General features: G+C 37.5%; 1 protein-coding gene across 3 annotated transcripts in view; it reads left to right on the forward strand.

The window, feature by feature from the left end:
* BAZ2B (bromodomain adjacent to zinc finger domain 2B) overlaps window positions 1-22,956 on the forward strand; it is a 420,528-nt gene that overhangs the window by 29,474 nt on the left and 368,098 nt on the right. Inside the window, exon 2 of one of the 3 annotated variants that reach the window (XM_055572452.1) lies at window positions 5,652-5,746. The exons of the other annotated variants lie outside the window; for them this stretch is intronic. The gene's annotated coding sequence lies outside the window, so the exon portion shown is untranslated. The remainder of the gene's footprint in view (window positions 1-5,651; window positions 5,747-22,956) is intronic. 3 annotated transcript variants of the gene reach the window in all.

The raw sequence follows: 22,956 nt of genomic DNA on the forward strand, positions 1-22,956 counted from the left end.
GGAAATACAAACACATAAAAATAGCCAGGAATTCTTGCAGGCAAGAATCATCAGTGGTTCCTACAACTAATGCCTGAAGAGGTGATAACAAGAAGGATGTTTTTGCAGTGTCAAAGTAACTTCCCCACAAGGTACTTACTAATCATTAATAGAAAAAAATAGTAAGTTTACAGTGGAGATATCACCTTTACTACTGTCAGAGTTAATGTTGTTATTAATGGGACAAACAGATATCATGCATCCTGATAGAATGCACTGAAAAGAGCATAACATCACTTCTGTGGCATTCCTGCAAAAACATATAACCTGAAACATGAAGCATCAGTCAAACATGAAACATCAGTCAAACTCAAATTGAGGGGCATTTCACAAAATAAATGGCCTATATTCTTCAAAAATATCAAGGTCAAGAAAGACGAAGAATGAGGAACTTGTTCCAGATCAAAGAATACTAAAAAGATATGACATTAACTACAATTCTTACCTGGGAATAGATCATGGGTCAAGACAGAAACATTTATTTTATCATTTTATTCTTTTCTTGTTATCAAGGACATTAGTGGAACAATTGGTAAAATATGAAGGTCTGTAGTTTGGATAGTACTGTATTAATGGTGATTACCTTATTTTGATAAATATACTTTTTAAGGAAATACACTGAAATATTTAGCAGTAAAGGGGAATGATATCTTCAGCTTATTATCAAATTCAGAAAAAAATCTGAAGGAGGAGAAAAAGACTGATAAAGCAAATGTGCTAAAATGTTAAGGAGTTTGGGAAATCTGAAGTATATATGAAAATTCTTTATACTTTTTAAGAAACAAACTTTTATTTTAGAATAATTTAACATTTACAGAAAATTCGAAAATGTGGTACACCCTTTACCCAATTTCAGTTTCCTCTAACGTCATTTTAAGTTACTGTGGTACATTTTTCAAAACTAAGAAACCAATATTGGTACATCATTGTTAACCTCAGACTTTATTTAAATTTCACCCATTTTCCATGAATTTTCCTCCAATCTCCAGACTTCAATCACATTTCACTAATTTTTCTTTTAATGGCCTTTTTCTGGTATCCAATCAAGGACACCACCTTGCATTTAATTCATCATCTCTCCAAATCTCTTCTGGTCTGTGACAGTCTCATTCTTTCCTTATTCTTCATGATTTTAATATTTTTGAGGAGTCTTGGTGAAATATTTCTAGGATAGCTCTCAATTTTGGTTTTCTTATTGGGTTTTTTGTTTTTTTTTTTTAAGAGTACTACAGAGGTGAAGTACCCTTCTCATCTTACATTATGTCAGAGAGAAGATGCTATCAATAGGGTAATGCTAGTGATGTAAACCTGATACCTTGGCTAAGGAAGTATCTTCTAGGTTTCTTCTCTACAAAGTTCCAATTTTTCCCTCAGTCTATTTGTAGGGGAGTCACTAACTCCAGCCCACTCTCAAAGGAAGGGGCATGGGGCAGGGGGCAGGTTTAAAACTGACCTTCCGTCGCCAGTCCAGGTTTGATGCACGATACTGGATGCTTGGGGCTGGTGCAATGGGATGACCCAGAGGGATGGTATGGGGGGGAGGAGGGAGGAGGGTTCAGGATGGGGAACACATGTATACCTGTGGCAGATTCATTTTGATATATGGCAAAACCAATACAATATTGTAAAGTTAAAAAATAAAATTAAAAAAAAAAACACTGACCTTCTGGATAGGAGAGTTTCTGTATATTATTTGAATTCCTCTGTAGGGAAGATTTGACTATTCTCCCCTACTTATTTATGTATCATTGGTTTATATTTGTACAGCTTCACTTACTTTTATTTTGGGGGTTATACCCCAATAAACTGGAGAAGGAAATGGCAACCCACTCCAGTATTCTTGCCTAGAGAATCCCATGGACGGAGGAGCCTGGTGGGCTACAGTCCATGTGGTTGCAAAGAGTCGGACACGACTGAGCGACTTCACCTTCACTTTCACGTTCACTCTAATAAACTCTTTGTTGTGTCACTTTGATTTGTGTCGGCTTTGATTATCTGGAGTTCTGATAGACTTTTTTTTAATTTTATTCATTTATTTTTGGCTGTTTGGGGTCTTCATTGCTATCCAGGCTTTTCTGTAGTTGAGCGATCAGGAGCTACTCTCTAGTTGTGGTATGTGAGCTTCTCATTGCTTTGACCTCCCTTGTTGTAGAGCATGGGCCCTAGGGCACGTGGGCTTCGATAGCTGCTGATCGTGAGCTCAGTAGTTGCAGCTCCCAGGCTCTAGAGCACAGACTCAATAGTTGTGGCACACAGGCTTAGTTGCTCAGTGGCACATGGAATCTTCCTGGACCAGGGATCAAACCTGCATCTTGTGTGTTGACAGGCAGATTCTTTACCACTGAGCCACCAGTGAAGCCCCTCTTGTGGCCTTTTAATATGTCCCCATCCTTTTGGTTTGTGCGCATTCTCTTGCTTTCTGGTGGTACAAAATTCTTCTGCTTTGTCTTGTATTTTTCCTGCTCCAGCTCTATAATCTGCTGTTTCTTCCAAACCCTTAGCTTTTTTTTTTTTTTTTTTTTAATGATATTTAGAAACCACTTTCTTGGCACTCAGTGGTTGTACTGTTTTGTAACTATCCTTTAAGTCTGAAATTATTTCAAAATCAAAAAATTGAGTTAAAAGTTATAAAATGCACATCCTGTTTATTGTTATAAGTATTCTACCTTAGTTAAACTATTATGTCAAATATCAAATGTTATATATTAAAATTCATAGATATGCATTCTTAAATAAATTATATTTTTCTTGGTGTCTATAAATTATTAATAAAGATTCTACAACCTCAGTAGAACATTTTTGTATGTTTCAGTTACACCTTTTAAATAGAATGGAAACACTGTCATATTTCCCTCTTCTTATGATAAGTATAGAGCCCTGTGATTGAATTCATAAACATTTATATTGCAAAACTACTGAGCAATCTAGTTCAACATGCATATAGGAAAGGGCCTAGCTGCAGCATAAAGATCTTGACATTACTCATAATTCTTTCAAGCGATGATAGCTCCACCCTCAAATTCCACATTAGTGAATAAGCATGATGTGGACAGCTTGGACTTTTTGACAGGAAATTCTGTATATGTAAACGTAGAATTTCTTAGGGAAGGATTTAAGATACTGTTTTTATCTATGACATATTAGAAGGTTACTACTAAACCAGATGCTTCTAATTTTGTATCTTAGAAAGTCATTTTTAGAAAATAATTTCTTCCAGAATATAAGAATGAATAGGAAAAGTATGCAAATGAGGATATTGTTGTTTAGTCACTAAGTCGTGTCCAACACTTTTGCAGCCCCATGGACTGTAGCCTGCCAGGCTCCTCTGTCCATGGGATTTCCCAGGTGAGAATCTTGGAGTGGGTTGCCATTTCCTCCATCAGGGGATCATCCAGACCCAGGGATCAAAACCGGTGTCTCCTGCATTGCAGGCACAATCTTTACTGCTGAGCTATTGGGAAACCCTTCAATGAGAATATAGCTATGTTTTAACTCTTGGTGACACTAAGAGTATATTAACAACAAATGTAAAAAGGAACAAGTTACAATGTGTATAATCTCATTTTTATATGAAAAGGATGTACAGTTAGTTGTTTCTTGGTATCCCCAGGGGATTCGTTCCAAGACCACCTGAGAATACCAATATCCACAAATGCTCACATCCTTTATGGAAAATAGTATAATGTTTTATACCATTTTAGCAGAAAGAGTCAGACATGATTGAACAACTGAGTACACACACACACACACACACACACACACACACACAATGTGTGCATGCACATCCTTCTCTATACTTTGTCATCTCTATATTACTTTTTAATACCTAATAAAGCAAGAGAGTTCCAGAAAAACATCTATTTCAGCTTTACTGACTATGCCAAAGCCTTTGACTGCGTGGATCACAATAAACTGTGGAAAATTCTGAAAGAGATGGGAATACCAGACCACCTCACCTGCCTCTTGAGAAACCTGTACGCAGGTCAGGAAGCAACACTTAGAACTGGACATAGAACGAAAGACTGGTTCCAAATAGGAACAGGAGTACGTCAAGGCTGTATACTGTCACCCTGCTTATTTAACTTCTATGCAGAATACATCATGAGAAACACTGGGCTGGAAGAAGCACAAGCTGGAATCAAGATTGCCAGGAGAAATATCAATAACCTCAGATATGCAGATGACACCACCCTTATGGCAGAAAGTGAAGAGGAACTAAAAAGCCTCTTGATGCAAGTGAAAGAGGAGAGTGAAAAAGTTGGCTTAAAGCTCAACATTCAGAAAAGGAAGATCATGGCATCCGGTCCCATCACTTCATGGGAAATAGATGGGGAAAGAGTGGAAACAGTGGCAGACTTTATTTTTGTGGGCTCCAAAATCACTGCATATGGTGACTGCAGCCATGAAATTAAAAGATGCTTACTCCTTGGAAGGAAAGTTATGACCAACCTAGATAGCATATTGAAAAGCAGAGACATTACTTTGCCAACAAAGGTCCGTCTAGTCAAGGCTATAGTTTTTCCTGTGGTCATGTATGGATGTGAGAGTTGGACTATGAAGAAAACTGAGGGCTGAAGAATTGATGCTTTTGAACTGCATTGTTGGAGAAGACTCTTGAGAGAGTCCCTTGCACTGCAGGGAGATCCAACCAGTCCATCCAAAGGAGACCAGTCCTGGGTGTTCATTGGAAGGACTGATGCTAAAGCTGAAACTCCAGTACTTTGGCCACCTCATGTGAAGAGTTGACTCATTGGAAAAGACTCTGATCCTGGGAGGGATTGGGGTCAGGAGGAAAAGGGGACGACAGAGGATGAGATGGCTGGATGGCATCACCGACTCGATGGACGTGAGTCTGAGTGAACTCCGGGAGTTGGTGATGGACAGGGAAGCCTGGCGTGCTGCGATTCATGGGGTCGCAAAGAGTTGGACATGACTGAGCAACTGAACTGAACTGATAATTTAAATTGTATGTAAATAGTTGCTAGCACATGGCAAATTCAAGTTTTGCTTTTTGGACCTTTCTGGAATTTTTTTTCAGATATTTCTTACCCATGATTGTTTGAGTCCATGGATGTGGAACCATCAGTTGTGGAACATGAACATGAATGTGAAGTCGCTCAGTTGTGTCCGACTCTTTGCCACCCCATGGACTGTAGCCTACTAGGCTCCTCTCCATGGGATTTTCCAGGCAATAGTACTGGAGTGGATTGCCATTTCCTTCTCCAGGGGTTCTTCCCAACCCAGGGATCAAACCCGGGTCTCCCGCATCGTAGACAGATGCTTTACCGTCTGAGCCACCAGGGAAGTCCAATTTCAGTTGTGGAAAACTGATTATATATACATGCATAGATTTCTCAGTCCTTGTCAATCTGCAGGTTGCTACTGTTGGTGTGTCATGAAATCAATTTAGTAAGTAAGTCACAACAAGGATTTTTTCAAGTTGAGTAAAACAGGGTGGAAAATGTCAGTGTTTAGCACTGTGTAATTAGTATTACTGCAGCATATATTTCAAATGTATATGTGTGTGGGGGTTGTAATTTCTGGGTTGTGATGTAAAATACATTTCTTATTTTGAGTGTGAATCAAAAAAAGTAATTGAAAAATATTTCTAGAAGTGCAGACCAAAAACACTTAAGATTGGACCTCAAGATTGGACCTCTGGGTAGTAGAAGAAGGATTTTTGAAGTTAAGAGCTCTGGGAGAAGAGGTATGGAGGCTTTAACTTCTTTATTTGTTATGCATAAGTAGTACAGAGAAACAAGGTAACAAAATCATGCAAATTAATTTGCGGTTTCCAGACAAAATTAGTATAGATTGTCACATCTTCCCTGAGGTGATGTCCCTAGCTCTTTGTAATTGCTCTGGAAGCTTCTGGAACCTATTGTCATCTCTCTTCCTCTCACCTTGCTACTTAAGCCTTGGTCCTCAGAGCTGGCTAAATTTGCTATGTAATATACAGTATATGGACCATATTAATTTTCTAACATACTCTCGCCTATGAAATTTGAATTCTGAAATATTTCTGGTCTTAATATTTTGCATAAAAATTTGTTGATTTATTTATTTATTCTTGCCTGGCTATTGATGAAATGCCTGGTATCAGTCTTTGTTTTCATTCTTTTAGGTAATCTGTTTGTACTATCTGATTCAAGATTTTTATTTATCTTTAATATTCCATATTTTCATCATAATGTATCTGGTTGTGACTGTGTTTATTCTGTCTGTGCATTATCAATCTGTGGATTTAAATATCTTCTCTGTTCTGAAAAATTTTCAACTATTATCTATTCACTATTGCCCCTCTATTATTTTCTAAGTAATATCTAGAATTATTATTAGCTCTATATTTTAGCCTGTAGAACTGTCTATCCTGGCTTTTAAGTATACTTTTCTATTTTTACCTCTGTATCTTTTTCTATTGAGAATTAATCCTATCACTTTGGCAAACAGTGTTGTGTAACCAAGATCTATTTCCTCCACTTTTTCTTTATGAACACTTTTTCATTGTTTATTCGTTGGGTGACTGTGTGCTTTAGAAAAGACATAATGAGTACAGCCATATTGGAATGTAGTTTGGCAGTTTCTTAGAAAGTTAAATATTCACTTATCATTCAGCCTGGCAGTCCTATTCCTAGGTATCTACCCAAGAGAAAAGAAAACTATGTTCATACAAAAAACTGCACAAGAGTGTTTATCAAAACCTGGAAACAACACAAATGTCTCTCAACTTGTTAATGGATAAACATAGGATGGTACGTCCATGCAATGGAATACTTCTTGGCAATGAAAAAGAATGAACTAATGATAAGTGTAATAATATGAATGAATCTAATGTGCATCTTACAAGGGTGAAAGAGGAGAGTGAAAAAGCTGGCTTAAAACTCAACATTCAAAAAACTAAGATCATGGCATCCATTCCCATCACTTCATGACAAATAGATGGGAAAAAAAGTGGTAACAGTGACAGATTTTATTTTCTTGGGCTCCAGAATCACTGCAGATGGTGACTACGAAATTACAAGATGTTTGCTCCTTGGAAGAAAAGCTATGACAAACCTAGACAGCATTTTAAAAAGCAGAGACATTACTTTGCCAACAAAGGTCTGTATAGTCAAAGCTACGGTTTTTCCAGTAGTCATGTACAAATGTGAGAGTTGGACCATAAAGAAGACTGAGTGCTGATGCTTTCAAACTGTGGTGCTGGAAGAGACTCTTGAGAGTCCCTTGGACAGCAAGGAGATCAAACCAGTCAATCCTAAAGGAAATCAACCCTGAATATTCATTGGATGTACTTAGGCTGAAGCTGAACCTCCAATACTTTGGCCACCTGATGTGAAGAGCCGACTTATTGGAAAAGACCCTGATTCTGGGAAAAATTGAGGGCAAGAGGAGAATGGGGCAATGGAGGGTGAGATGGCTGGATGGCATCACTGACTCAATGGACATGAGTTTGAGCAAACTCTGGGAGATAGTGAAGCACAGGGAAGCCTAACTTGCGGCAGTCCATGGGGTTGCAAAGAGTTGAACACAACTTAGCCACTGCACAACAGCAATGTGCATCTTGGTAAGAAACTAGAGTCCAAAGGCTGTGTACTGTAGTAATTGTATTTATATGACATCTGGAAAAGGCAAAGCTCTAGAGACAGAACTAAGAGACAGTGGTTGCTGGCAGCTGGATGGAACAGGAGTTTACTACTGTGGTGCACTGAATAATTGCCCCCCAGAGATATCTACATCTTGATTTGTAGAATGTAAAATGTTGCTGTATATGCAAAAGGGACTTGCAGATATGATTAGGTTAAATGATTTGAGATGGGGCATTTATCCTGGTGAACCCTAAATATTATCACAGGAGATTCTGTAAGAGGGAGGCCAGAGGGTTGATCGAGAAGGTGGCACCAGGACAGCAAAGCGGAGATTAGAGTGATGCGGCCAGCCGTCACAGATACTGGCAGTCTCTAGAAGCTGAAGGAAGCAAGAGACAAAGTCTTCTTTGAAGTCCCCAGAAGGTACCAGACCTGTCAATACCTTGATTTTCATCCTGAACAACTCATTTCAAGCTTCTGACTTACAGAATTTTAAATTTGTGTTTTTAAGGCATCAGGTTGCCACATCTTGGGTATTGTGAATAGTGCTACAATGAACGGTGAAAGTGAAAGTTGCTTAGTTGTGTCCAACTCTTTGTGACCCCATGGACTATACAGACCATGGAATTTCCAGGCCAGAATACTGGAGTGGGTAGCCTTTCCCTTCTCCAGGGGATCTTCCCGACCCAGGAATTGAAGTGGGGTCTCCTGCATTGCAGGCGGATTCTTTACCAACTGAGCTATTAGGGAAGCCCACAATGAACTTTGGGGTGCATGCAGATGTCTCTTCCAGATCCTGTTTTCCTTTCTTTAGATGTATACCCAGTAGTAGAATTGCTGGATCATATGGTAATTCTATTTTTAATTTTTTTGAGAAACCTCCATACTGATTTCCATAGTATCTGTACTAATTTTATTCCCATCAACAATGCACAAGGTTTCTTTTTATCTACACACTATGTTAGTTTAAAGATTTGACAGTTTTATATTTTTTTTAAAAAGAGTGTTTAATTTTATTTATCTTTATTTTTTCTGGTTTCTGTTTCATTTATTTCTACTCTACTCTTTGTTATTTCCTTCCTTCTGTTTAGTTTGTTGTTGTTTTTCTAGTTCTTTAGGGTATAAAGTGAAGTTGGGTTTTTTAATTTTTTTTTCTTATTTCTTAATTTTGGTCTTTACCACTTTAAACTTCGCTCTTAGAACTGCTTTTTCAGCATCCCACAGGTTTTGATATGTTATTGTTCCATATTCTTTTTTTCAATCTGCAGGCAAACCTTGTTTTATTGTACTTCACTTTATTGTGCTTTCCACATACTGTGTTTTATACAAACTTAAGGTGTGCAGCAACCCTGGCTTAAGCAAGTCTATTTGCACTACTTTTTCAAAAGCATTATTTTTAAATTAAGGTATGTACTTGGTGTTTTCAGACAATGCTCTTTAACACAGAGTAGACTGCAGTATAATGTAAACATAACATTTTTAAAATTTATTTTTATTTATTTACTTATGTGGCTGTACTGGGTCTTAGCTGTGACGTGTGGGATCTCCAGTTGCAGCATGTGTTATCTAGTTCCCTGACCAGGGGTTGAACCTGCATCCCCTGCATTGGGAGCATGGAGTGTGAGCCACCGGGGGACCAAGGAGGGCACACAATGTAAAAACTTTTATTTGTGCAAGGAAACCAAAAAATTTATGTGACTCACTTTATCACCATTTTTGCTTTATTATATTGGTCTGGAACCAAACCCACTATATCTCTGAAGTATGTCTGTATTTTTTAATTTCCCTTTGGATTTATTCTTTGTCTCATTGGTTATTTAGGAACATATTGCTTAATGTCTGCAATTTGTGAGTTGTACAGCTTTCCTCATGTTATTGATTTCTAGTTTCATACCATTGTGGTCAGGAAAGATATTTGTTATGGATTCTAGGCGCTTTTGGAGAAGGACATGGCAACCCACTCCTGTATTCTTGCCTAGAGAATCCTGTGGACAGATGAGCCTGGTGGGCTGCTGTCCATGGGGTCGCACAGAGTAGGACACAACTGAAGCGACTTAGCATGCATGCATACATTGGAGAAGGAAATGGCAACCCACTCCAGTGTTCTTGCCTGGAGAACCCCAGGGACAGAGGAACCTGGTGGGCTGCTGTCTGTGGGGTCTCACAGAATCGGACACAACTGAAGTGACTTAGCAGCAGCAGCAGCAGCTAGGTGCTTTTGCCATAATCATCTTTGCCACTTCTGTGCCACATGTGTTTCTGCAGTGTAACTGATTGACGATAAGTCAGTTTTCCCATGAAAGATAAAATAACTGGTTGACGATTTGGGGGTTGACAGTTTGGTTTCAGCCTGTTGAAATGCATTAGCATTTCTTCTAGTTATCAACATTATTGATGGTTTTATTGAGCTAACAGTGATTTGCCCCAAGAGTTGTTTTTTTTTTATTTAGAAGCACACTGTATTGAAGAGAATAAGAGCACAGGCCTTGAAAGCACATAGTTGAACCCTCATTTCCCATAGAACTTTGGAATATCTATCAAGAGACATATGGCAATACACTAAGAACAGCTAATAGTGTAAAAGGCTTTCACTATGCAATACAAATCTCTTTTACAAATATGGAGTCTAGTATATGGAAAAAGCAAGAGAGTTCCAGAAAAGCATCTATTTCTGCTTTATTTACTATGCAAAAGCCTTTGAATGTGTGGATCACAATAAACTGTGGAAAATTCTGAAAGAGATGGGAATACCAGACTACCTGATCTGCCTCTTGAGAAATTTGTATGCAGGTCAGGAAGCAACAGTTAGAACTGGACATGGAACAACAGACTGGTTCCAAATAGGAAAAGGAGTTCGTCAAGGCTGTATATTGTCACCCTGTTTATTTAACTTATATGCAGAGTACATCATGAGAAACGCTGGACTGGAAGAAACACAAGCTGAAATCAAGATTGCCGGGAGAAATATCAATAACCTCAGATGTGCAGATGACACCACCCTTATGGCAGAAAGGGAAGAGGAACTAAAAAGCCTCTTGATGAAAGTGAAAGTAAAGAGTGAAAAAGTTGGCTTAAAACTCAACATTGGAATGGGGAGGGAGGAGGGAGGAGGGTTCAGGATGGGGAACACATGTATACCTGTGGTGGATTCATTTTGATATTTGGCAAATCTAATACAGTTATGTTAAGTTTAAAAATAAAATAAAATTAAAAATAAATAAATAAATAAATAAAATGAAGGCAAAAAAAAAAAAAAAAAAAACCAAAAAAACTCAACATTCAGAAAACAAAGGTCATGGCATCCCGTCCCATCACTTCATGGGAAATAGATGGGGAAACAGTGGAAACAGTGGCAGACTTTATTTTTCTGGGCTCCAAAATCACTACAGATGGTGACTGCAGCCATGAAATTAAAAGACGCTTACTCCTTGGAAGGAAAGTTATGACCAACCTAGATAGCATATTCAAAAGCAGAGACATCACTTTGCCAGCAAAGGTCCATCTAGTCAAGGCTATGGTTTTTCCTGTGGTCATGTACAGATGTGAGAGTTGGACTGTGAAGAAGGCTGAGCGCCGAAGAATTGATGCTTTTGAACTGTGGAGTTGGAGAAGACTCTTGAGGGTCCCTTGGACTGCAAGGAGATGCAACCAGTCCATTCTGAAGGAGATCAGCCCTGGGATTTCTTTGGAAGGAATGATGCTAAAGCTGAAACTCCAATACTTTGGCCACCTCATATGAAGAGTTGACTCATTGGAGAAGACTCCGATGCTGGGAGGGATTGGGGGCAGGAGGAGAAGGGGAAGACAGGATGAGATGGCTGGATGGCATCACTGACTCGATGGACGTGAGTCTGAGTGAACTCCGGGAGTTGGTGATGGACAGGGAGGCCTGGCATGCTGCGATTCATGGGGTCGCAAAGAGTCGGACACGACTGAGCGACTGATCTGATTTGATCTGATCTTATATGGAAATTGGTACCTCTCAATGAAGGGAAAAAATTTAGCAATAAATAAAAATACAATGCCAAAGCAGATGAATCAAAAGCAAAAAAAAATTATAAAATAGTATAACAAAAGACTTGAAAGACAAATGCTTAGGTGCAGTCCAGAAAATAAAATCAGTTATTTGCATAACATTGCCATGAATCTGTACACATTTTAAACACTTGCAACTACTTTGTATTTTGCAAGGAAGTCTTTATAATTTTTAATTAATTTATCATGTTTTTATGTCATTTTTAATGCCCCCTTTTATTTTATTGCAAAATTGCCTTGTAGGCAATTAGTTATATGGAAGAAATATTTATGGCAAAGATGTCTATGGCAAAGATGCTTGTACTGACAGTACCAGACATACTAGATAGGATTTCAAACTTCTTAGCTAAGCCTTGCTTTTTGATGTATTTGTGATATATGCTGGAAAATGTTCCTTGTAAACTTGAGAAGAATGTGTATTCTGCTGCTATTGGATGGAATTTTCTCTATGTCTGTTAGTTCCATTTGGTCTAAAGTATGGTTCAAGTCCATCATTTCCATGTTGATTTTCTGTCTTGATGATCTATCTATTGTTGAAAATGGGATATTGAAGTCCCATTCTGTTCTTGTATTATCTATTTATCTCTTCAATCCATTAGTATTTGCTTGATATATTAGGTGCTCTGATGTTAAGTACTTATATATTTATGATTGCTATATCTTCTTGATAAATTAACCCCCTCATCATTATATAATGATCATCTTTGTCTCTTGTTACCATTTTTGACTTAAAGTCTATTTTGTCTGAAATATGTATAGCTACGTCTTTTCTCTTTTGGTTTCTGCTTATGTGGAATGTCTTTTGCCATGTCTTTGCTTTGGGCCTATGTGTATCTTTAAAGCTGAAGTGAGTCTCTTATGGGCAGCATGCAGTTGGGTCTTTTTTATTCATCCAGCCATTCAATGCCTTTTGATGGGAGAATTCAATCTAATTACATTTAGAGTAATTATTAATAGGAGAGGACTTAGTAATGCTGTCTTCTCATTTTCTGGCTATTTTATAGCACCACTATTACTTTATTCTTTGTTACTGCCTACCTTTGTGGATTAATGATTTCCTGTAGTGATTTACTTTAATTCCCTTCCCTTTATCTTTTTCTGTATCAACTGTAGGTTTTTGCTTTGCGGTTACCATGAGGGTCACATAAAATATCTTTACAACTGTCTATTTTATAATGATGGCAATTGAACACACTGAAAAACTCTATCCTTTTATCCCCCTCCTTTTATGTTTTTGATGTCACCATTCATATCTTTTTACATTGTATTTCCCTTAACAAATTCTAGAAGCAATAGTTGCGTTTAATACTTTTGTCATTTAACCTTTATGTAAATTAGTTGACATATCACGTAATACATTATTTGGATATTCTGAATCTAGGTTTAGAGAGTTTTATTAAACAGAAAAGGTTGTTTTCTATTGAAAATTTGAGATGACCCCATGAACTTGGATGTCCAGATATTTCCCCAGATTTAGGACATTTTCATCCATTTTAAAAAATATATTTGTTTTAATTAGAGGCTAATTACAATATTGTGGTGGGTTTTGCCATACATTGACATGAGTCATCCATTATTTTTAAAAATTAGCTTTCTACTCCTTTCTCCCTCTCTTTCTCTTCTAGGACTGCAGTGATCATTTCCTTGATGGTATCCCATACATACCATAGAGTTTTTCTTCATTTGTTTTTTTAATTTGCTCCTATGAGTGGGTAATTTCAGTTGATCTGTCTTCTAGATGTTTCTTCTGCTTGTTTAAGTTTACTGTTGATACTCTCCACTGAAGTCTTCAGTGTAGTCATTGTATTCTTCAACTCCAGAATTTTTTCTGCTTCTTTTTATGTTTTCTATATCCTTGTTGAAGATATTTTTTACTTGTCTGTTGTTTTCCTGATATCATGAAATTGTTTTTGTATGTTGTCTTGTAGCTCTCTAAGCATCTGTAGAAAAATTATTTTGAATATTTTGTTTGGCAATTCCTGCATCTCCATTTATTGGGGCTTCTCTGATGGCTTAGTGGTAAAGAATCCACCTGCCGATGCAGAGGCTGTGAATTCAATCCCAGAGTCACAAAGATCCCTTTGAAGAGGAGATGGCAACCCACTCCAGTATTCTTGCATGAGAAACTCCTTGGGCAAAGGAGCCTGATGGGCTATGGTCCATGGAGGTGCAAAAGAGTCAGATGTGACTTAGCAACTAAACAACAACAACAAAATTGAAGATTTACTATATTCCTTTGGCAGAGATGTGTTTCCTTGATTCTTCATAATTCCTGTAGCCTTTCATAGGTATCGAAGTGTTTGAAGAAGCAGTCACCTCTTAAGACTTTAGGGACTAACTTCAGTAAGGGAAGTCTTTGACCTGAGGGATGCAGTAGATTGAGTTGTGACCCTGGTTCTAGTGGTGTGGAGTATCAAGTGTTGGTACCAGGTACAGCAAGGGCATGGTGTCCTTTTGACTCAGGGTGTTGGAATTCAGAGCATCAGTAACTCTGTGGGCCTTGGTGGGCACTGTAGATGATTTACAGTGGCATCAAGGGCTATTAGTCTTAGCAATTCTTTCAGGTCCAGCAACTAGGGACTAGGGCAAGCAGAGGTGGGAGCTAGAGTCAGTAGTGTGCTTACACTTGGCTATGGGGGTTAGCTGCAAGTGCCTATACAGTGGCAGGGGACAGTTGCAGACATTTTAATGTAGAGACCAAGGCAGGCAGCAAGGGTCCAGGTCCAGTGAGGTATGGCCTTATTGGCAGCTATGGTGGCCCTGACTGTTGGCATGCTCTCCTGTGACTGCCACTCTTATACCAGGTGTGCAAATTGCAATGGATGCCAATGATGGGGGTCAGGCTGGGAGCATTCAGGTGCACAGCTGAAGGCACTCACTACACGTGAGCACTGTGGTGCCAGCTAGTGACAGCAGACGGCCTGATCTGGCCCCACAGCAGTTGTAGGGCCCTGGCTCTCTGCGTGCTCTTCTGTGAGTGCTCTCCTTGGTCATGTGCACTGTAGTGGAGGCTTATGACGGGTGTCAAACCTGTGGCGTGCATGAGCACACAGATGGAGGGTTTAGCCCTGAGCATGGCACTGGGGATCTAGGCTTATGTCTTATACTTGTGTAGCTGTAGAAGCCCCAGCCAGCTGCAGATGTGACTACCAGACTCTGGCAGGGACTGGAAGGGACTCAGGTGGCTAGTGACAACACTTGTGCAGCTGCATTGAGCTGTTTTTAACACATGCTGATTCCTGTGAGGCAAAATCTGGCGAAATCTGCCAGGGGTCTTCAGAAGCTATGCTGGCTATTGACTTTGTCAGTAGTGAAATTTGCTTAATTTGACTACAGGGCAGATCCTATGAATCTAGATCACTCCTGCTGCTTGTCTGTTAGTAACTGCTTCTGCTTTTCTTCCTAATACCCAGCTGTCTCTATACGTCTCAGCTTAGCTGGTCTGGGCCAAGTGAAACCAAAGCAGTACCTTCATGGAGTGCTCCAAGAGTCTGGAAAAGCTGGCTATTCAGCCAGCTCTTCTTTTCCTGGCAAAAAGAACTCATTCTATCTGGAAAGTTCCTTCTTGGTGCTGAATAATACTAGCTTGGGGGATGGGATGATACAGCCAAAATGAAGCTGTCTTCTTTCTCTTCTTGTGTGATTATTTTGTTCCATTGTGTTGCTACAACTTTCTCAGTGACTATAGAGATTTCTCAGAGCTGATTTTGTTTTTTGATAGCTGTTCAATCCTTGATCTTTCTTGTGGGTAGTGGGTGGGAAAGCTGGGTTCTCCTATGTTGCTATTTTTTCCCACAACCTCTCCTGAAAATTTTATCTTTTATTTTTGAAATGTAAGAAGGGAGTCCACTTTTACAGTCTAACGTTGATATCTAACAAATAGGAAGTATGCAGGTATAAAAACACAGAATCATTATCAAGTGCCAGACACAGAACTAGGAGAATTAGCTTGATACAATGGAATGACAAATAAGATTTTAACAATTTCTCAACTATAACATTTTCCTCCCCCTCTTCTTCTTTATATCCTCCTCCTTCTCTTCCCGTCTCCCCTTCTTTATCTTCTTCCTTTTCCCCCTCTTTTGGAAAAAGGAAATGGACTCCTTTCCTTTATATACTTTAGATTTTGTTTTGCTACTAATAGCTGCCTGGAACTACCCCGTCTGTGTTTCTCTTGCTCTGTTTTGTGAAAAATCATGCATTTGGAAGGTAATAAGCCTAGGATTAAGAGTGCTACAGAACATTATTTTTTCCCTAAAATAATTTTATACAGATTACATTTTGTTGAGAATCATTTCCTCTAAAGCAGGGATGGTAAATTTGTTGCAACTGGAGTCCCAGTTCTGATTATGTAGTAATGGCAACCGAGATCTGAGTACTGAGTATACTGAGACCACATAAAGGCTGTATAGCCAAGTGTGCCTTAATTAATTATTGACCTATGCCATGAGCAGAGGAAGAGGAAATAGTGGACCCATTATTTGCCATTCCCTTCCTAAGTGTTTAAGTAAATTATATATGCCTGTGTTTAAAGAAGGTTAGATTATCCAGTCTTTCTGTTTCATGTTTCCCATGTATAAGTAGAAATAATTGTCCTCTTAATGTTACCTGAATACTGAAGTAATTAAAACATTGAAAGTATTTCTTTAAATTCTTATCCTTCTGAAAGTTGTATTTTTGTGTCACAGTTTCTGTATGAATAAGTATCTGACAAATGAAAGACTTCTAATAGTAAATCACTTTCATTTAAAAATTAGAAAAGAATCTGGACACAAATATTTATGGACTCTTTATTCATAATCACCCCAAACTAGAAACAACCCAAAAGTTATTCAATGGCTGAATGTGTAAACAAACTATGGTCCTCCTCTCCCTGCTTATTCTGTACTATGTACCATCCCATATATTATATAGTATACTGTAGAATACCCTTCAACAGTAAAAAAGGAATGAACTGTGGGTACATGAAACAGTGTGAATGAATCTCAAAGGCAACATATGGAAATGATGAAGCCATTCTCAAGAATGGCTTCTTAAATTCTGTATGATTCCTTTAATAAACTATTATTGAAAAGACAAACCTCTGTTGATAGAAAAACAGGTCAGTGGTTGCCGGTAACTAGGGATTGTGGGAGGAGGAGGAGGGTTATAGAAATGCACTGTATCTTGACTGTGGTGTTAGTAACATGAATCTATACATGTGTTAAAATTCATAGAACTATTTACTCTTAAGGAAAATCAATTTAATATAATTTTAGGAAAATTTTAGAAAAGAATGTAGACTAATACTTTGAGTTAGCTTCAGGTTGTAAGTGTGCTATAGTATGAAGTGGAAGGAAAATTCTGAGGATACAAAAATCTAAGAAATTTTATTTCCAAACTCCCCCAAACTACCCACCAGTGTATAATTGGCAATTAGGGTTATTATTACTTAGTATCTTATGAACTTGATTTGTGTTTGGTATGTACTTAATGGAAAGGTTATAAAACATCTACATTATTGATACAACTCTATCTGGTTGAATAAGCTTGAGCAAGTCATTTAATTGCTCAGGTCATCAGGTTTTTTTTTTCTTTTTCCTATAGAATAAGTTTGGATCCTGTGCTTTTTACACTGCAATACTTCTAATAAGAACTTTACTCCAGAATATGTGTTTGCCTTAATATATAGCATTAAGTAAAATAGAGGCTCTAGGAGATTCTTCATATTTTTTTTTTTTCTGATAGCTTCACATAGTTCCTGACATCACATTATATCCTCTAGTTGAAATAACATAAGACTAGATAATCTGTCTCTCTCCTAGCTGTAAATTTTTGGTTTATTTTAGTTTTTTCCAGATACATTTTTGAGTTCTCATTTTGTAAGTATTCAATTTTTAAATACTATGCAGAACAGAAATTTAAAACCACTAGGTGGGGATGTAAACAATATACTGTTTGTTGTTTGTCTTCTGCTCAGAAGTAACTGGATGAAGTCCTAAGCATAAGTCCCTGAAAACAGTTGAGAAAACAAAGAACAAAGCCATACAAATGCTTGTTTTTATCTTTCTAAATGTCAGTAATACAGATTTTGGAGAAATTAACCTTCTGAATTAAGAACAAAGTCGTCTGTGCTCAAGTAGTAATTGTGAAATCATAATTTCTTTGAATGACTCTCCATGGTTACAATATGTGATATTCATTGTTTTATGACTTTGTTTTGTCCTGTTACATGTTTAATGATAGGTATAAAATTAGAAATAAAGTGTAATAATTACAATTACTTGTGAGTTATTCCATCCTCTTTTTGATTTAAAAAAGAGTGATCATTTGTCTCTTTAAATATACATCTAAAATTATGTTAATTTCATGACATCAGTAATCTTTGGTTTTCTACACAACTATACAAACATTACTCGGAGAAGGCAGTGGCACCCCACTCCAGTACTCTTGCCTGGAAAATCCCATGGACAGAGGAGCCTGGTGGGCTGCAGTCCATGGGGTCGCTGAGAGTTGGGCACAACTGAGCGACTTCACTTTCACTTTCCACTTTCCTGCATTGGAGAAGGAAATGGCAACCCACTCCAGTGTTCTTGCCTGGAGAATCCCAGGGACGAGGGAGCCTGGTGGGCTGCCGTCTGTGGGGTCGCACAGAGTCAGACACGACTGAAGCTACTTAGCAGCAGCAGCAGCTCCTTCATTGTATGCAGATTCTTTACTGACCTAGCCAGTAAGGAAGCTTTTGGTATCTATTGTTGTTGTTGTTTAATCGATAAGTTGTCTTTGCAACCCCTTGTACTTGTAGCCTTCCAGGCTCCTCTATCCATGGGATTTCCCAGGCAAGAATATTGGAGTGGGTTGCTATTTCCTTCTCCAAGGGATCTTCCTGACCCAGGGATCAGACCCAGGTCTCCTGCATTGCAGGCAGACTCTTTACCATCTGAGATATAGGGAAGTATCTATACATCATCACTGTTGAAGATTCCCTTTAAACACAATATAGGACTTCTATCCAATAGGGCTAATACCTTTTTTCTTTGATGCGTCTGTCTTAAGTTTTTAGTTGTTCATTTAAGTTTTTAGGTTTTGGCACATTCATAATAGTTAAATGATATATCCAACAAGGAAAACTATGCCAGCTTCTGGAATAATTGGGATGAATCATAGATTATTACATCTCTGTGAAATTCTCAGTTAGCCCAGAAATGGAGGTCTGAGACTATGATATATTTAACATTTACATCTTAGATGAGTAAATGTAACAATTTTTATGGGAATACCCCTTATTGTAAGTGATTGTCCACTTTTTAAGGCTGTGATTAAAATATATATAACATAAAATTTACCATGCTAACCATTTAAAAAAATTGTGTTGATAGACATAAATTTTACCATTTTCCTCATGTTTAAGTGTACAGTTTTTGGTATTAAAGATATTCACACTGTTGTGCAACCATCTGCTGTTTCCAAAACATTTTCATCACCACAAACAGAAACTCTGTAACTATTAAGCAATAACTCCCCATTCTTATGCAGCTAATGACAACCTCTAAACTAAACAACCTCTAAACTTTCAGTCTCTGAATTTGCCTTGAATGACTTAATTTTAATATGATTGCATATTTTTAATTTTTCTTCTTGGATGAGTGATAGAGACTACTATTGTCATTTAGAAGAATAAAATATAACACTGAACAGTTCTGTGTTACATATATACAAACACACAAATACCAATAAAACATCACAAAGAAATGAGCCCCTAATATCTGTAAGTTTACTAAACATCTTATTCATTTTTAGGATTTCCTAAGTATTTTCAGGATGAAGAGAGCTTACATTTCTTTTTTTTTTTTTTAATTGTATTTTATTTTTAAACTTTACATAACTGTATTAGTTTTGCCAAATATCAATTTGTATTATGATGTACTTTATCTTAAAAATCAGGAAATCTGTATACACACATACATACCTACTTATATGTATATACATACATACATATATAATTAAGGTCCCCATATTAGTCACACCAAGGTGACAAATAAAATAGTATAACATAGAAAAAATAGAGGGATAAGAATTAGAAAGATACAGAATTTTTAAAACATAATTTTACAGGTGTTTCCATTTGTTTAACTGTTTTAGATTGTACACAAGATATATTCGTTTAAAAATATTAGCAAAAGCAGCAAATAAATAGTATAAAAATATTTTTACTGATCTTAAGAAACTGTCTCTCAGAGGAAACTCTCTTAAAGAAAGTACTTGCACCACAAGCCGCACATAGCCACAGGAATTTTTCTGAACAAGAATCATTAGAGAATTATTAAGACTGGTGTCAACAATTAACTGTTCATGCCTAGAATTTTCTGAAGAGGATATTTATATATGATTCATAATTTAATCAAAGGCTTCAGATTTTGGTGCTGCTAAATGGGAAAATATACAGTAAGTAGATCAACAGGTAAACAGAATCCTTGTAGAACTTTCTGTGCTAAAATTAATATTTGATTCATGTCATGAATGTAGAGTTGAACCATAAAGAAGGCTGAGTGCTGAAGAATTGATGCTTTTGAACTGTGGTGCTGGAGAAGACTTTTGAGAGTCTCTTGGACAGCAAGGAGATCAAACCATTCAATCCTAAAGGAAATCAGAAATTTTACCTGAGAATTTCACAGATAGGTAATAATCTATGATTCATCCCAATTATGCCAGAAGTTGGCATAGTTTTCCTTGTTGGATACATCATTTAACTATCATGAATATGCCCTGATATTCACTGGAAGGACTGATGCTAAAGGTGAAACTCCAATACTTTGGCCACCTGATGCAAAGAGCTGACTTCTGGACAAGACCCTAATGTTGGAAAGACTGAGGGCAGAAGAAGGGAGCTACAGAGGATGAGATAGTTGGATGGCATCATTGATTCAATGACCATGAGTTTGAGCAAACTACGAGAGATAGTGAAGGACAGGGAAGCCTGGCATGCTGTAGTCCATGGGGTTGCAAAGAGTGGGACATGACTCAGCAACTAAACACCTATATAAATAATGTATGTAGAGGGCTTCCCCTGTGGCTCAGCAGTAAAGAATCCACCTGCAATGCAGGAGATGCAGGAGACATTTGTTGGATCCCTGGGTTGGGAAAATTCCCTGGAGGAGGGCATGGAAACCCACTCAAATACTCTTGCCTGGAGAATCCCATGGACAGAGGAGCCTGGCAGGCTACAGTCCATAAGGTCATGAAGAGTCGGACACCACTGAAGTGACTGAGCACAAATGCACACATGTGTATAGCTGAATTACTTTGCTGTAACCTGAAATCAACACAGTATTGTAAATCAACTATATTTCAACAACAACAAAAAAATTGTAAAGACTGTAAAACACAATACAGCTACTATAATGAAACAATGTTTCCAACTTGCTAATATAATAGAAAATCCGTAATCAGACCTAGTCTGTTAAAATAGCTTCTAAAATCAATGGGGAAAAGAAGGACTTTTAAACAAGTATTGTTGGTATAAACTAGATATACATAACATATATAGGAAAAGCTAGAGGTGAAATATTTCTCAACCATATACCAGAATAAATCCAAAATTGAACTGTGAAAAATTGAAGTACAAAGAAAAGTCATACAGGTAGTAGAAGAAAGCATGAATTCATTTACCACCTAGGAGTGAGTGAGTCTCTCTAAACATAATAAACTGTTGATGAAGCTGACTATACAAATGTTTTAAATCAATAGCTTATGATAATAAAACAATTGATAAAATTTATTATAGAAAAACAAAAAACAGCATTTTTCAAAAAACAAATTTTTTGGAAACTAAAAAGTTCAACTTTCAAACTTACAGAGGTTTTTCCTTTATACTTCTAGCCTCAATTTGTAACTGTTAACATTTTCCATATTTGCTTTCTCTGTCTTTCTATAACAGACACATTGTTACTATTATTCTTATTATTTTTTTGTTTTGATGGAATATTTAATAGTAGTTGTAGGTATCATGAGCCCATGCCTTTTTAAAATTTTTTTTTCATTTATTTTTTATTGAAGGATAATTGCTTTACAGAATTTTGTTTTCTGTCAAACCTCAACATGAATCAGTCATAGGTATACATATGTCAAACCTCCCTCCCAACTCCCTCCCCATCCCACTCCTCTAGGTTGATGTAGAGCCCCTGTTTGAGTTTTCTGAGCCATAGACCAAATTCCCGTTGGCTATCTATTTTACATATGGTAATGTAAGTTTCCATGTTACTCTTTTCATAAGTCTCAACCTCTCTTCCCCTCTCCCTGTGTCTATGTCTATTCTCTATGTCTCTCTCTCCATTGTTGCCCTGTAAATAAATTCTTCAGTACCATTTTTCTAGATTCCGTATATATGGATTAGAATATGATATTTATCTTTCTCTTTCTGACTTATTTCACTCTGTATAATAGTTTCTAGGTTCATCCACCTCATTAGAACTGATTCACATGTGTTCCCTTTTATGGCTGAGTAATTTTCCATTGTGTATATAAACGACAGCTTCCTTATCCATTCATCTGTCAGTGGACATCTAGGTTGCTTTCATGTTCTAGCTATTGTAAATAGTGCTTCAGTGAGTGAACAGTGGGATACATGTGAATGTTTCAATTTTGGTTTCCTCAGGGTATATGCCTAGGAGTGGGATTGCTGGGTACTATGGTGGTTTTATTCCTAGTTTTTTAAGGAATCTCCGTACCATCTTCCATAGTGGCTGTATCAATTTACATTTGCACCAACAGTGCAAGACTGTTCCCTTTTCTCCACACCCTCTCCAGCATTTATTGTTTGTAGACTTTTTGATGATGGCCATTCTGACCGGTGTGAGGTGATATCTCATTATAGTTTTGATTTGCATTTCTCTAATAAGGAGTGACTGGAAAAGGTCAGTTTTCATTCCAATCCCAAAGAAAGGCAATGCCAAAGAATGCTCAAACTACCGCACAATTGCACTCATCTCACACGCTAGTAAAGTAATGCTCAAAATTCTCCAAGCCAGGCTTCAGCAATATGTGAACCGTGAACTTCCTGATGTTCAAGCTGGTTTTAGAAAAGGCAGAGGAACCAGAGATCAAATTGCCAACATCCGCTGGATCATGGGAAAAGCAAGAGAGTTCCAGAAAAACATCTACTTCTGCTTTATTGACTATGCCAAAGCCTTTGACTGTATGGATCACAATAAACTGTGGAAAATTCTGAAAGAGATAGGAATACCAGACCACCTGATCTGTCTCTTTAGAAATTTGTATGCAGGTCAGAAAGCAACAGTTAGAACTGGACATGGAACAA

The sequence above is a fragment of the Bubalus kerabau genome, chromosome 3 (genome assembly GCF_029407905.1).
Source record: "Bubalus kerabau isolate K-KA32 ecotype Philippines breed swamp buffalo chromosome 3, PCC_UOA_SB_1v2, whole genome shotgun sequence".
Taxonomy (NCBI): Eukaryota; Metazoa; Chordata; class Mammalia; order Artiodactyla; family Bovidae; genus Bubalus; species Bubalus kerabau.